Source organism: Cnephaeus nilssonii, assembly GCF_951640355.1.
Source record: "Cnephaeus nilssonii genome assembly, chromosome: 15".
NCBI classification, from domain to species: Eukaryota; Metazoa; Chordata; class Mammalia; order Chiroptera; family Vespertilionidae; genus Cnephaeus; species Cnephaeus nilssonii.
The window spans coordinates 43,583,577-43,600,476 of record NC_137086.1 but is presented as its reverse complement, the minus strand read 5'-3'; the positions used below and the strand labels follow the sequence as shown (position 1 = coordinate 43,600,476).

Sequence of the window (16,900 nt, the reverse complement as noted above, 5' to 3'; positions counted from 1 at the left end):
CCTAGGGGATTCCCATTATTATTATTATTAAAATCTCTATAAGCCAGTCAGAGAAAGACAAATATCACATGATCTCACTTTTATGTGGAATCTAATGAACAAAATAAAACTGAGGAGTAAAGTAGAGCCAGACACAGGGAAACATGGAACAGACTGAAGAATCTCAGAAGGAAGTAGGGTGGGGCAGTGTGTGGGAGGGGGAGATTAACCAAAGAATTTATATGAATATATGCATTGCCCATGGACACAGACAGTAGGGTGGTGAAGACCTGAGGCAGGGCAGGAACCGGGTGGAGGGGGGCAATGTGGGTCAAAAAAGAGGAACATCTATAATACTTTCAACAATAAAGATAAAGAAAAAAAGAGAAAAGCAATAAAAAAATAAAGTTGTAATCTAATTATCTTCTTGCATCTGTCATTACTATTGAAAAGTCAGTTGTCAGTATTGGTGTTGCTATAAATTTTTTCTCTAGTTATTTTTGTATTTTTCTTTTAAGTTTTCTGCATTTGTACTAAAATGTTCCTAGCAGTAGGATTCTTATTTACTTTAATTGGCATTCATAGAGCTTCTTATATTTTGGACTTTGTTAGCTTTGGAAATTTTCCATCCAGTATCTCATCAACCATTTCTTTACTTTCTCTGTTGTTTCATCCTAGGAATATATATATATATATATATATTTTTTTTTACTCTACTGCATATGTTTCTTATAATATTACTAGAAGCCCGGTGCACGAAATTCGTGCACGGTGGGGGGTTGTCCCTCAGCCCAGCCTGCACCCTCTCCAATCTGGGACCCCTCAAGGGATGTCCGACTGCCCGTTTAGGCCTGATCCCGGATCGGGCCTAAACGGGCAGTCGGACATCCCTCTCACAATCCAGGACTGCTGGCTCCCAACTGATCACCTGCCTGCCTTCCTGATTGCCCCTAACCGCTTCTGCCTGCCAGCCTGATCACCCCCTAACCACTCCGCTGCCAGCCTGGTTGATGCTTAACTGCCCCCCTGCCAGCCTGTTTGCCCCCAACTTCCCTCCTCTGCCAGCCTGGTCACCCCTAACTGCCCTCTCCTGCAGGGTTGATCACCCCCAACTGCCCTCCCTTGCAGGCCTGGTCCCTCCCAACTGCCCTCCCTTGCAGGCCCGGTCCCTCATAACTGCCCTCCCTTGCAGGCCGGGTGCCTCCCAACTGCCCTCCCCTGCTGGCCATCTTGTGGTGGCCATCTTGTGTCCACATGGGGGCAGGATCTTTGACCACATGGGGGCAGCTATATTGTGTGTTGCAGTGATGATCAATCTGCATATTACTCTTTTATTAGATAGGATAGAGGCCTGGTGCACGGGTGGGGGCCAGCTGGTTTGCCCTGAAGGGTGTCCCAGATCAGGGTGGGGTACCCTTGGGGCATGGGGCGGCCTGAGCGAGGGGCCTGTGGTGGTTTGCAGGCCAGCCACGCACCCTGGCGACCCAAGAGGAGGCCCTGGTATCTGGAATTTATTTTCCTTCTACAATTGAAACTTTGTAGCCTGGAGCGGAGCCAAGCCTGCTGTTCCCTCTGGGGCGGCAGCCATTTCTGTGGCAGTTAATTCACCTTCTACAATTGAAACTTTGTAGTCTTAAGCGGGTGAGCCTGGCCAGGGTGTGCGGAAAGCTTTGCTTCCCCTGTTGCCGCGGGCAACCCTGGCCTGCTCTCTCAAGCTCCATTCTGTTGCCATTTGTTTGAATTTGTTTACCTTCTATAATTGAAACTTTGTAGCTTGAGTGGAGGCTTAGGCCTGCAACAGCTATGGAAAGCTTGGCTTGCTCTGTTACCTGGGAAACCTTGCTCTCTGTGGCTGTAGCCATCTTGGATTGGGGTTAATTTGCATACTCGCCCTGATTGGCTGGTGGGCGTGGCTTGGCTGGTAGACGTGGCTTATGTAGCGGAGTGATGGTTAATTTGCATATTACCATTTTATTATAGAGGATTTGGTCTTTTACATTTGGTTTATTTTCTGTGCTTGAGTCTGAATATTTCCTTTGGACCTATTTTTCCAGAGTATTAATTCTCTCTTCTGTTATATCTAATATATCATTAAAAACATAATTTGGGTTCTTAATTTTAGATGTTGTGTTTTTTGGTTTTAGAAATTTTATTGATTTTCTATTTTAGATCTCAGGTTTCTAGTAAAAGTTTCTATTTTTAAATCTATTTTTCTAAACATCTGAAATTATTTTGTATGGTAATTGAAATAACTGAATCACCCAAAGGTGTTCTTTGTGTGTGTGTGGCTTTGTTTTCTACTATTTATCTTGCTTTTTCTCACCCTCCGCATGATATATTTCCATCTTTTGTCACTTCTGATAATTTTTTCATTAAATGCAAACATTATCTGTAAAATTTTTATAAGTTCTGAATCATGCAATCTCCCTGCAAAGTAGGCTATCTCTTTATTTAATTTTTTTGGTGGGGGGGAGAGAAATGGGGGTGGGGAGGAGAGAGAGACATTTATTTGTTGTTCCACTTATTTATGCATTCATTGGTTGATTCTTATATGTTCCCTATTGAGTTATTGAACCTGCATCCTTGATGTATCAGGACAATACTCTAACCAACTGAGCTACCCGGCCAGGGCCAAAGTAGGCTGTATTTAAGACTTTGTAAGAATTGATTTGTTTCTGGTTTACATTTAATCAAGGGTATAGTCCTATTGGTATCTCAACTTAAACTGGACAGACTGTTTACCAGGACCCTTCCTCATTGGGGAATTTTGATATCTAACTTTCTGTTCACTTCCATGAGACTGCTTAGATTCTGCGTAGTTTTCTCACCTCTTAGCAGGTGCTTCCTGATTGCTGTTTCTGTTTCATGCCCTCTATACAGCTTAGGATTCAGCAAAGGCAAACAATATAATGAATGTTAGTCTCCTTTCTCTGCAATATACTCTACCTCCAAATCATCTTGTGTCCTAATTTGACTACTGTTTTGGGTGGAATGGGGGCAGGACCTGGGTGTGAGTGCTGAACTTTATTATTCTTTGACTTCACATGATTGCCAAGCTCCTATTTTCTTCTCAGTCTCCATGCCCTATGTTGGGAATAGCAAATTCTTCAGTGGGAAGAAACATTGGAGATATTCCAGGTCTCCTCAATGTTTAGCTTCTCTCTCTTGTTTCTTTAAATCTCTGTGTCCTTGATTGCTCTTTAATGCCTTCAAACAGCTGTTTTTGTTTTGTTTCTGTTATTTTATCAAGTTTTATAGTGGGTCTTGGTGGGAAGATTTGTTTTATATAAGCTACATTGCCTTTGGCAGAAGTGGAAGGCTCTTTAAGTCTTTTGTTTATAGGTACTCTACCTTTTTTTAAAATGCTTTGCCAGCATTTGTTTAAAAAACTCAGTTATTTGTTTTATAGGGTTTCCCATGGTACATCCCTGTGATGTTATTTAATATGTTCCTCTGTACTCTGTGTTTCCTTTAAACAGGTGGTTTGTTAGTAGATGTAATTTTGACAAAAATACTTCATAGATATTTGCGTGTATTTCTAAATTGCAATGAATTGGGAGGTTATAATGTCTGGTTTTCCTATTTTTATGATGTTAAAATAAAACCATGGGTTCAATTTTACTTTAATTTGCATGTGTGTCAAATGATAAATGTATATGTTTAACTTTTTAAGGAACTCACAAACGGTTTTTGAAAATAGCCGTATCATTATATATAGTAAAACCAATGCATTAGAGTTTCAGTTGTTCAAAATTCTTGTCAACATTTGGTATTGTCATCTTCTTTGTTAATTTTAGTCACTCTAATGAGTATGTACAGGAGTTGGCTTGTGTTTTTTGTTCATCATTTCTTTGACACCTAATAATGCTGAGCACTTTTCATGTGCTCTTTGGCTATTCATGTGTCTTCTTTTGTCAAGTGCCTGTTCAGATCTTTTCCCCATATTGTCACTTGGGTTATTTTATTTATTAAGTTTTATATTATTTCATATATTCTGGATACCAGATTTATTTCAGCTATATAAGGTGAGTCCTTGCCTTTTTACTGTGTCCTAAGAAATTACCTACTCCAAGTTCTAGAAAATTTTCTCCTTTTTTTTTCTAGATTTATAACACTTTAACTTTTTTGTTTTCTTTAGCTGTATGATCCATTTAGATATATTCTTTTATATAACAGAGTGACAAAACAGTTGAGATTTATGTTTAGCTATATGGATATTCACTTGTTCAAGCACTAATGTTGAGAAGTCCTTTTAGGATTTCACTGGATATTACCCCATTTACAGATAAGAAGACATATTTCCTCCCAATAATGTACAAAGTTAAATATATATCTTTAAATTCATATTATTGCATTATTATTTAGACCTCAATTATCCTAATTTTTGCTGCTCAATCCGTCAAAGTCTCAATGTATTCTGTTAGGATCTCTTACTGTTATTTTGTTGTCTGTGTTTTTTAGGTATTTTCCCTTTTCTGCAATTTTTTTCTTTATGTACTTTTATACAATGTTATATGTTGCATTACAACTTATAGTAGTCAGATCTTTATTTTAGTCATTAGGAAATGACTCTTGTTTAATAACTTTTTCCTTGAATTTGAACTTATCTGTCAATTAATATGTTATTACCTCTTCCTTTACTAAGGTGACCAGATTTTAACATTGGTAAAGCGGGACACCATTGACCGGGGAGTGGGGCGGGGGGGGGGGGTGTTCTTTTTTTATTTTATTTTTAAAAATATATTTTATTGATTTTTTACAGAGAGGAAGAGAGAGGGATAGAGAGTTAGAAACATCGATGAGAGAGAAACATCGATCAGCTGCCTCTTGCACACCCCCTACTGGGGATGTGCTCGCAACCAAGGTACATGCCCTTGCAACCAAGGTACATGCCCTTGATCGGAATCAAACCTGGGACCCTTGAGTCCGCAGGCCGATGCTCTATCCACTGAGCCAAACCGGTTTCGGCCCGGGGGGGGGGGGGGGGGGGTGTTCTTGACTAAAAATTTGGTCTATATTGTAATCGCTTTTGTTTGTTTTTTTAATAAAAGGAAATTCACTTCTTAGATCATTGTTGAATTTGCATCCTCTTTTCTTACTCATTATGTTAAAAATCTAAAAAAAATAATTTAAAATTATATTATAAATTATTATATACATATTGCTTAAAAACACAGTAAGTAGGTACATAATTACATGAACATATTTTATTGTTAGTTTATAAATTAAATTAATTTGATTGTTATAAAGTAACTATATTTTAAAAATTATTTTAATCCTATATTTCTTTCTAAATAATAACAATACTAACTTGTATTATTTTTCCTCTGAATTTGCCATAACGTAAGTCGTAAGTGTCACTTTCAAGGCCGGCGCTAGACTTTTTGCCACCACTATAAAATATAAATAATATGAATACTGTCTGCTAAATTCAAGAAAATTTATGTATTGATGAAATAAATAAATAAATAGCTTACCTAAATTATCTGAATAGCTGATTTGTAATGACATCACTTGTTTAACTAGCTTACTAGCACGCAGTACAATGTGTATAGTCTGAGGGACAGTTACAAAATGTTTTCGTCTTGCCAATCCCAAAAAATGCCATTGTTCATTAAGTCCAAACAATGGTGGTCGAATTCTAACAACTGATCAACAATGTGAACTTTGATAAGCAGTTCTTGATAATCAGTTCTCAACAATTATTTGTTATTATTAAAGTTTAACATTATAAAATTAACAAAAATAATATCCTGGCTAAATAGCCACATGGCCGCCGAAAACCGTATATTCCCTTCCCGTTCTCCCGCCGTTCCCTGGCTTGTCGTGCATTGTTTCCAAAAATCGGGACGTTTTGTAAACGCCGCGGGACACGGGACAACTTGTTAAAAATCGGGGCTGTCCCGCCAAAAGCGGGATGTCAGGTCACCTTACCTTTACGTTTTTCCTTTTATGGTTTTATTTATTATTTTATTTGTCAGCTTCCTCAGTTTTTAGTCTCCCCTTTGTCTTTTAATAGGGTAATTTACAATTATTGTGCTGTTGACTTGGTTATGTTATTTTGTTTCATTATATCTCTTTTTCATTTCTTTTGTTTTAATGCATCTTATATTTTTAGCTTTGCACATCCTTAGAATTTTGAACATAAGTCCTTTCATTTTTTTCAAAATGTTTTTCAACTTATAATTCTCTAAGCTTTGAAATTAAGTATAAAACATTTATTTGTAACATTTAATATGTGGTTTATCACACATTTTTATTTTACCTCTTCCTCTCCTATATTTTAAAATATTTCAGTATTTTAGATCAAGAGTATTACTATTATTACAGCATTATTTTCCATGTTATATGTCTCTTTTCAACAGTAAATACTGATATTTCCATTTAGTTTAAGACAATTATTAACCTGATCTCATTTTTAATTAGTTTCCATGACAGATCATGGCTTTCACTATGCATATCTTCAAGTAAAGATATTTGTTTCAGATTTTATGAGGCCTTTCTTATGTATTAAATGTTTTCTTTTTACCATTTTGCTTGATTTAAAAAAAAAATTGTCACTTTTTTCCCCTTCAATACTCTGTACATGTTCCATTGTCATCTAGTTTTTAGTATTGCAGTAGAGAAATCTGATTTTGTTCTTTGGTTATTGACCTAATTTTTCTGCCTGAATACTTGTACCTTTTTGTAATTTTCTTTCTCTGATATATTGATTATTCTTGGTGCTTCATTTATTTTCTTGGCTCCACTTTGCAAACATCATTTAACCTGATGTTAACTTTATCTTCTGTATTAAACTGGTTACTTTATCATAATTTTCAGCTTCAGGCTGGTTTTCTAAGTTCTGGGAGAATGTCTCATGTTTGTTTTCTACGCAACTTGGGGAAGTTTTCCATAGCTAAGTCCTGCACTTACTCCCTCTCATGTGGATTAATTTAGATCATCTATGTTTGGTTTTCTTATAATTCTTTTTATCTTATCCATATCTCTTTAATTTTACTGTTGAGTTTTTGATTTATCATGCTATCATTTCACTTCACACTCTTTTCTCCTTATTATGTCTCTCTTTTATTGAGAACAGTTTATTTTATACTCTAGATGGTGATACCAAAGACTTTATTTAAAATTTCCTTTTGATCTATTAATAAAAATATTTCTGAGGCTTGAAAATACTTTGAGTCTTTTGGATACTTATTGGTCAGGATTCTCTAGAGAAACAGAACCAACAATGTATATATATGTGTGTCTGTGTGATATGTATATATATATATGGAATTTACTCACGGAATTATGGAAGCTGAGGAGTCCCAAGATCTGTAGTCAGCTAGCTGGAGCCCAAGGAAGTTGGTGTAAGTTCTGCTCTGAAAGGTCAAGGCCCAATAAGAGCCATATTTCACTTCAGCTCTAAAGGCTGGAAATGACTGGTATCTGCCTTCAGGCAGTTAGGCATGAAGAGTTCCTTCTTAAGGAGGGCCAGTCTTTTTGTACTAGTTAGGCCTTCAACTTACTGCATGGGGCCCATCTACGTTAGGGAAAGGAATCTGCTTTACTCAGTTTACTGATTTAAGTATTAATCTCATCCAAAAATACTCTCAGACACACCCAGTATAAAGTCTGAGTAAATATCTGGGCATCCATTGACCCGGTCAAGTTGACACATGAAATTAGTTATCACAGGTGCTGTAGTCTTCCCTTTGTTTTTTATTGTGTCATGTGCTAGCATTTTACTTCCCTCCTTACTTGACCTCAGATATGGGGGACCTACGTAGGCTGTGTACTTGTAAAAAAAAACAATATGGGTAGACAACCTTTCATCTTTTCTCTGCCCCATTTTATGGCAGTCTTATTGTTTGTCCAAGCTGTTTAGGTGTGTAATGATGTATACATCTCTCATCTTATTCTGCTGGCTTTAATTCCGTTATCTGTTATCAATAATAGCTAACCAGCCTCAGTAACGTGAATACCTAAGAGTGTATTTTCTCACATAATAACTGCAGAAACGATATTAGCTCAGAGGCTCAGGAACGTTATTCTTTTGTCCTTTTCCTCAAGATTACATGATAGCGGCTAGAATTCTAGCCATCACATAACTTTGACAGCTACAAGAAGGAAGGACCAGGCAAAAGGGCTTCTGCAGAAATTTCTACTTTCAAATCATTTGCCTTCCTTGCATGACAAAATGTAAATATTCTAACTTTTTATCTGGTCAAAGATAATTTATTAAGGTAGAGGGGATCATGGATAATGAATTAGGTAAGTAACATATTCTGTAAATATGTTTTTCAGTGGAGGTGGCATCTTTTTCTATCACCAGTGTCTGAAAATGTTCTGAACTTGTATAGTCAGTGTAAATGGTCAATTTCTAGCATGCCTTGTTACAGAGATCATTCCATTCTTTTCCTGACTTTGCTCAAGGGCCGACACCTCTAAGATTTTATTATATTCCACCAGTTTCTTTCCAACCATAATTTTATCTCACATTTTTAAGATTTGCAGGTTCTGTTTAGATAAAGAAGAAGTTAGATGGCAGAAAGTAGGTGAGGAAATCACTAGGAAAAAGGGAGAATCTTATTCTAACTTAGAAGTTAGGGTAGCAAAGTATAGAGAGGAAGAGCTGCCTTTCTGTCTCCTACACAGTGCCCAGGGTCTCTGAGGACAGGGCGTAAATGGTAGAGAACTTTCTTGTTTGATGTCCCATATTCTGAATTCTAGGATGGTTTTTCTTAATTCAGCTTCTGTCTTCTACTTAGGATAATTTTATCTCTGGCTTCATCAATATTGGTTTTAGCATTAGTGTGGCTTTTCATCTTTTTGGGGGTCTTTACTATTGGGAATGTTTGTAAAAGGCTATATCGCGGGGCTGTTAGCCAGACAACCTTTATTCAAAGGGTATTTTTTTTAATAGCCATTTGGTTTCATTACCTTTTAATGAGTTCTTTGATAACAAGTTCCTTAATTAACAAGACAGTCTTTCAGGTTTCCTCTTCTCTAATTGTTAACATACTTTGGTGCTTTCACACAAATTCACTATGATGAAAACTTTCCTCTTTCACGGCCGCTGTACGACGTTCAGAAGGGAAAAGATGGGGACGGGGAAAATATGCCACGTTTTCTTGAAATCTAAATGGTTTAAGGTTATTTGTCCTCACAGACTGAGACTGACTGAAATATTCATATTTTGTGCTCAATTTCCTGCAACATGATTCACTCAGAGTAGATTTCTAGGTGTATGGAAGTTGAGTTCAGCTCACATTAAAATTTGCATATTGAATGTTTCTATAAGCATTTTTTAAGAAATGTGGAATATTCAATTCTGCCTGGAATGTAGATAAATTTTCATTAAAAAATTTCCTTGAACTATAGGCAGTACTACTCAAAAAGAGAGGAATATTTTATAATAAAGTATCTAAAAACATTCATTGAGCCCCTACTATTGCCAGATACTGTATAAGGTTCTTTATTATATTATCTCATTAACTCTACAATTTCTACAGTGTTGATGACATTATCTTCATTTCACTGATAAGAAAGCTGAGACCAATATTAAACAACTTTCATAAAGGTCACATAAGTGATAGGGCCTGGATTTGAACCTAAGTTAATATGAACCAAATCCTTGCTCTTTCTCTACGTGTCTCTTCCACTCTGTCTCATCTTGTTTTCACTACTATTTTCCATAAAATGGACATTAGGGTTTATGAATCTCACCGTTCTTCCATAGCGAGATTAATTAAAGGGCTAATCAGACACTTGTAATGAAGATCTTAAATTATTTCGCTCAGAGAAACCTAAGGTTTTAAATATTCTGAAATGAAGCATTTGTTTTGGCAGCAAATAATGAACCAAAGCACCTACAGGATACGTTAGCTCAAAAACAGCAAAAAAGAAACTCAGGCTAATGAGGTGTTTGGGAGGAGAAATGCTCTTATTTAGGGTATTGACCAGTTTGGAACGGAGTAATATGTTATATGTGGAAGTTAAAAGCGACTAGCTGACAGACAGGCAGGCGTCTGTACCATTGTATTTTGTAAACTCTCTCCTATGGCTATGGTGTGTTTTCTCCAAGCCCATTTAATTTTTTATGAGGTTTGTAAAGGTCTTGAATAAACAATTGAGATTATAGAGGTTTTCCTGGAAGCTTTGGTTAATATTTTAATATGTTCTGCTTTGTCACATTATTAAATAACTTATTGGAAAGTTTGAAAGAGAGGGTAAGAGAGGGTTTATTTTTATTTTTCCTATTTACCCCTTTTTAAATAGTAGTTAAATATCAAAATTGGGTATAGATTTTAGCTGATTTCCTCCCTTTTTATTTTAACTTTATACCTCTACAGCTCACCCTTGGATTGGGATCCAGCATCTGGGAGGCCTCCACTTAAAATGCACTTCAACTGGAATTACAGTTTAGTGGGTATATCTTGAAACTAAGCCAGTGACTATAATTTATGTAGTAAGAGAGGGCTGGAGAAAGGGAGAGGGAATTGGATAAGGTAAAAAACAAACAAACAAACAAAAAAAAACAGGAACTAGTAGAACTTTGGAAATTACTTCATCGTGACCTTTTGCTTATTAATATTTGAATCTGATTATTTGGCATCTTGGTTGTAGTCTGATGAAATGTCCAGCATGGCAAAAACTGAATACCTTCAAAGACATTTCTGTGTTAATGAGATAACTTGATGAAGTTAACCTTTAACCTCAATAGGAACTGAGGAAAGAGAAAGGAATAGTTTTTATTTCTCATTATGAGGTCTTATTCTATGGCAGTTTGTGTAGTAGTGATTGTTATTATTTGTAGAGACTTTATATTACCTCAAATTATAAGCCACTTAAAATTATTTCCATGATGTTGTTGTCAATATGTAATGAAGTTCTGCCATTTTTTGTGAAGCCTTCCCTGACTATTTTGGCCTCATAACCTTTTCTTCTAAAATCATATAGTGCTTAGAGTTTATTCTGCTCAATTTAGCACTTAATTGCATATTCTACTTGATTTGTTTTAGAACAGGAAGTACACTTCCTACTTTTTTGCATGACAGAATTTTTTGGTGTAAAAGAAAATCATAAGACTAGAAAAGGGATAAATGGTTAGCAGATATTATGCACTCATAAAGTACTTACATTTTAAGCAAATATATGCAATGTTTTTTAATAGTTTTTCATATTCTGGACCTTAGGAATATACTAATAAGACATTTACTGAGTACTTAATGTAAACCAGGTCACTGTGGAATTGTAAGGTAGGAAATGCTACATAGGAATTATTTCTACTTAGCCGTTATAACAATATATTTTACAGATGATGAAACCAAGACAAAGGTTAAAGTGGTCTGGGGAATTATATTTACTATGTATGTTGGTTTTTATTTAACCACATACCTGAATTTCTCCGTATACCTTTATTTATTTATTTATTTATTTATTTATTTATTTATTTATTTATTTATTTTTTCTGACACTGTTTTGGTCTATGGAACTAGAACATACAAGTTATGGTATCTGCTGTGATGGCGTTGTCTTATAATATACTAGTTAGTTGGCTATATCCTTTATCCTTTATTCTGAATTTTAGTTAGAAAGACACATATATGTATGCATTTTTAAAAATAATGCACAATGTTGGCCAAACTGATAATGGAAATTAAGATGAGGGCATGTAAAATTATTGACCGGGGAGAATTTCCTTAAATGGTTATTATAGTTTTTTCTAGTTTGAACACATTCAAGGCAAAACAATAAGAATGATGGCTGATTTCTCATGGAAACAATGGAGGCCAGAGGACAATAGAATGAAACTTTTAAAATCCCAAAGTAAGAGAAAACTGTCAATATACAATTCAGCACCCAGCAAAAAATACCTTTCCAAAATAAAGGTGAGATGCTCTCTGCTGACCACGTTGCAATAATTGGTACCAGACACTCTTGACCGTAAATACTTGAAATGCCAGACAAAATAAGTGGAATAACTTTTTCAGATACTGGATAGCAGGCAGTGCAGGACAGTGATCTCTGAAAGAAGGGAAACACATGAAACATTGCCCCAGCAATTTTCCTACAGGTACTTTGCAAACTGTGGTACAGGGAGAGTACCCAAAGTAACCCAAGGACATCAGGAGAGTATTGTTGAGTTAAGAAGACAAAGATTGGCCCTAGCTGATTTGGCTCAGTGGATAGAGCATTGACCTGTGGATTGAAGGGTCCCGGGTTCGATCCTAATCAAGGGCACATGCCTGGATTGTGGGCTCAATCCCCAGTAGGGGGCATGCAATAAGCAGCCGATCAATGATTCTCTCTCATCATTGATGTTTCTATCTCTGTCTCCCTCTCCCTTCCTCTCTGAAGTCTATAAAAATATATTTTTAAAAAAGGAAGAAGACAAAGATTGAAGCTTAGGGAATAAGTTGCTGATCTTTGTAAGGAAATAGTTTTGAGATGAGGAAGGTAATTTGAAGAATAGCACCAGATATCTGCATTGGGATCCCTTGAGGCTTTGGCTGAATACTAAGTTGTTCATGTGTAGGAAAAATTCATGATATCAGGCAAAAAAATAAATGCTAGGGTACAGAAGCTGAGCACATTTGCCAGAAGTCACACAGGCAGGGAGATGTTAAAAATCTAACCTGTAAGAAGGGAAAGACCCTACTAAATTCCTGAAGCATTTAGTAGAACCACCAAAAGAATAGCTAGTAGTTGGTCTAAAGCTACATTTGTAGTAGGACTAAAGTAACCATAGAGAATAGATTATTCTAATCCCTCCATAAAAGAGTAGACCTGCATAACCAATTGACACAGACAACAGGGAGGTGAGGGCATGAGCGGGGGTTGGGGGGGGGGGTAATGGGGGAATAAGGACACATATGTAATACCTTAATCAATAAATAAATTTTAAAAAAGAGTAGACCTACAAACTTTAAAATTGCAAAAGAAACTGAGCTGTTTGCCATAACAAAAATCAACTTTCTTTAAAGAAATTCAACAAAATAGAGACATTCAGCAACAGTATTTAGTGTTAAAAATTTACTAGATGTGACAAGAAACAGGACAATGTGATCCATAACAAGGAATATAATCAGTCCATAAAAAAGTTACCCAAGTGACATAGGTGACAGAATTAGCAGGTAAATGCTTTAAAAATGCTCACATACCCCACACATACACAATAGGTTCAAGATTTAAAGGTACATATAAATTTAAGGGAAGAAGTAGAAGTTATAAAAAATTAATCAGCTCTGGCTGATGCAGCCCAGTGGTTGGAGCATCGGCCCACCCACCAAAGGGTCGTAGGTTTGATTCCAGTCAAGGACACATACCTGGGTTGCAGGTTTGATCCAAGGCCCCAGTTGGGGCATGGGCAGGAGGCACCCAATCAATGTGTCTCTTGCATGTCGATGTTTCTTTCTGTCTCTCTCTGCAGAAAATATCCTCGGGTGAAGATTTAAAGAAATAAATAAAATGGAACTTCTAAAAACAAAAGTATCAGAAATGAAAAACATGCTGAATTGGATTAGCAGCAAAAATTAGCCACTTTAGAAAATAAGACTGGAAAATTTAAAAGACTATTCAGTTGAAACCAACAACCTAAATGCAGAAAGAGAAACCAAGGGGAGAAATTTTGACAGAGCGTCAGTTATACGTGGGGAATAGCAAGCAGTGTCCTGCACTTGGTGCTCCTGGTTCTCGGGCTTTCAGACTCAGACTGAAAGCCACACCATCAGCTCTTTGGCTTTCATGCCTTCAAACTACATACACCTCTAGAGGAAGAGAAAATTTGACACAGCGAAATGTGAGCAGAGGAGTGTTACTTAGGAAGCAAAAGCAAAAGAGAAAGTTGGTGTGAAGGACAGCTCTCTTTCACAGAATAGTTCCTGGCTCTCCTTCCGTGTTTTTTGAAACCTGCTAGATTATCCAGAGAAGGAGAAATTGGGCCTTGGCTATTTGTAGTCAGTTAGATAAAATCCTTGTTCATCTGGGACTCAGGATCTGATCCCTGTAGGTTGACAGAGAGCTGTGGTGGGGGTCCATTTTAAACCCCTACTGTGAACTGAACATTCTTTTGATGCTTCCTTAGATGAGAAAAAACTCTCACTCAGTACCCTGGCCTTTCAGATTTGTGTGGTTTTTATCTTCTTGTCCTCTCCATTTCCTTACCCCAGGTCTCAGAGCAACAGACACTACCACAAACCCCTTTACTGGGAGGCAGGATCAAATGATTGTTAAGAGTCTTTTTGGAAAGTCTGACAGGGCTGGATTCACATCTTAGCTCCACCACTAAGAAGATATAGTCAAATAATCTCTATTTCTCTGTCCTTATCTGCAAATTGAGTATTAAATACCTCATGGGGTTTTTGTGAGAACTATATGAGAAAATATTTTCAAAACATTTGGCACATACTCAATGCTCAGCAAATGGAAGCAGCCTCTCTGATGGTGGAGAAGATGTGAATGATATTGATGATGCTTTCTCTGAGTTTTCACCTCTACGCCCTTGCATGTAGTACTATGATGTACATAGTAATTGAAAGTAATGCACATTGAGCTTTCTATAATTCTTTGAAAGAGTTTGTAAGATTTCTACACATTTGTTTTAGTTGTGCTCAGTTGTATCTTTGTATAAGAAATAATGCATGATATCTCCCTTTTTGTAAAAGAGAATTGGGTACTCCCTGGCCCATTGAAACATATGGAAAAAACATGTAAAAGGACTCCCTAGTGAGAATCTGGAATTTTTATGAATTCTTACTCGATGTACATTACTCTATGACCTACCTAGTTTATAGTAGGAACAAACTAAATCTCCAAAATCAGAAGAATGGACAAATACATTATGGTATACTGTAAAATAATTAAAGGAATAAACTACAACCACATGCATTACACTGAAAAAAAACTTTACATTACAATATTGGACCAAAAAAATCACGTTGCAAAAGGACGTGCCATATATGATTATGGAAAGTTTTAAAATATGTAAAATAATACAGTATATTATTTGTGTTATATGTATACTTATCTTAATAGTATTTTTAAAATACAAATGGTATGCCTAACACCAGTAATGGTCACCTGTGGGGAGAGGGAGGAAAATGATTAAGGAGGTCACGTAGGGGCTAAACTATATTTGTATGTTTAATGGACACATGAGTATTCATCTTGTAATTTTATATATCTTTCCATATGGCTGAATTACTCCATAATTTTTAAAGATACATATCATCCTGGTTTTCAAACTAGATATTGATGGTAAGTAACAGATAAATAACAGGAAAAAATGGATATATGTCTGGAAAAAATGGATATATTTTCTATGAGGTATGACCTAGACCTGAGACTAAGATGCCATTCACTAAATATAAAGTGTTTGAATACTTTAAAGAAGATAGTAAGATATTTTCAATGTCATATTTAAAAAAGTAGCTTATAATTTATGTTCATAAACCTCAGTGTTCATTTTTTAAGAAAACAAAATTCATCCTTTTAATTATTTCTTTCAATAAACCTTTTTATTAATTGATTTTAGAGAGAGAAGAAGAAGGGGGAATAAGAAAGAGAGAGAGAGAAAGAGAGAAATATCAATTTGTTGTTCCACTTATTTATGCATTTGTTGGTTGATTTTGTATGTGCTCTGACTGGAGATTGAACCACAACCTTGTATCAGGATGATGTTTTAACCAACTGAGCTATCTGGCCAGGGCCCACATTTTTTAAGTTTAAATTCTTTATTGTTTAAAGTATTACATAAGTCTCCTTTTCCCCCTATTAACCTCTCCCTGGCTGTCCCCATCCCCCCAGCACATGCCCTCACCCCGCCCCCCCCCCCCATCTGTGTCCATTGGTTTTGCTCATATGCATGCATACAAGTCCTTTGGTTGATCTCTTACCTCCTCATCTTTGCCTTCCCTCATTGGTTGGACAGTTTCTTCGATGCTTCTATGACTCTGGTTCTATTTTGGTTTCTCATTTTATATTGTTCATTGTATCCCACAAATCAGTGAGATCATGGGATATATATCTTTCTTTGACTGGCTTATTTCACTTAGCATAATGCTATCCAGTTCCACCCATGCTGTTGCAAATGGTAAGAATTCCTTATTTTTTACAGCAGCATAGTATTCCATTGTGTAGATGTACCACAATTTTCTAATCCACTCATCTGCTGATAGGAACTTAAGGCTGTTTCCAAATCTTAGCTATTGTAAATTATGCTGCTATGACCATAGGGGTGCATATATCCTTTCTGATTGGTGTTTCTTGTGATATATTCCTAGAAGTGGAATTACTGGGTCAAATGGAAGTTCCATTTTTAATTTTTTGAGGAAACTCCATACTGTTTTCCACAGTGGCTGCACCAGTCTTCATTCCAATGACAGGTGTGAGTTGGGAGCTCATTGTTGTTTTGATTTGTATCTCTCGAATGATTAGTGACTTTGAGCATGTTTTCATAATGTCTCTCAACCTTCTGTATGTCTTCTTTTGAAAAATGTCTATTTTGGTCCTTTGCCCATTTTTTGATTGGATTGTTTATCTTCCTTTTGTTAAGTAGTATGAGTTCCCTATACATTTTGGCATTAAACCCTTATTGGAGATAACATTGGCAAATATGTTTTCCCATGCAGTGGGCTTTCTTGTTTTGTTGATGGTTTCTTTCACCTTGCTTTTTATTTTGTTTTTTTTAAGAACGGTGATTGATACAGAAGGGATTGTTTGAAATTTTTTCCTGTGTTGAAAAATTACTTCTTGGTTTAATTAAGATTTTGAATATCGTTTATCTGTTGTTGATTTAGAAAAAAAAAGTGCTTCCTGAATAAATAGCTGGGCTTTCTGAATTTTAACATAGTGTCATAGCTACATGACTGGTCACGATGATGCTAGTATTTAAGATGATTGCCATCAGGTGCTATTAATTCCAGTATTATTTGAATGT

General features: G+C 36.1%; 1 protein-coding gene across 4 annotated transcripts in view; it reads left to right on the top strand.

Moving 5' to 3' along the window:
• EXOC6B (exocyst complex component 6B) overlaps positions 1-16,900 on the top strand; it is a 516,821-nt gene that overhangs the window by 341,067 nt on the left and 158,854 nt on the right. The window lies entirely within an intron of this gene.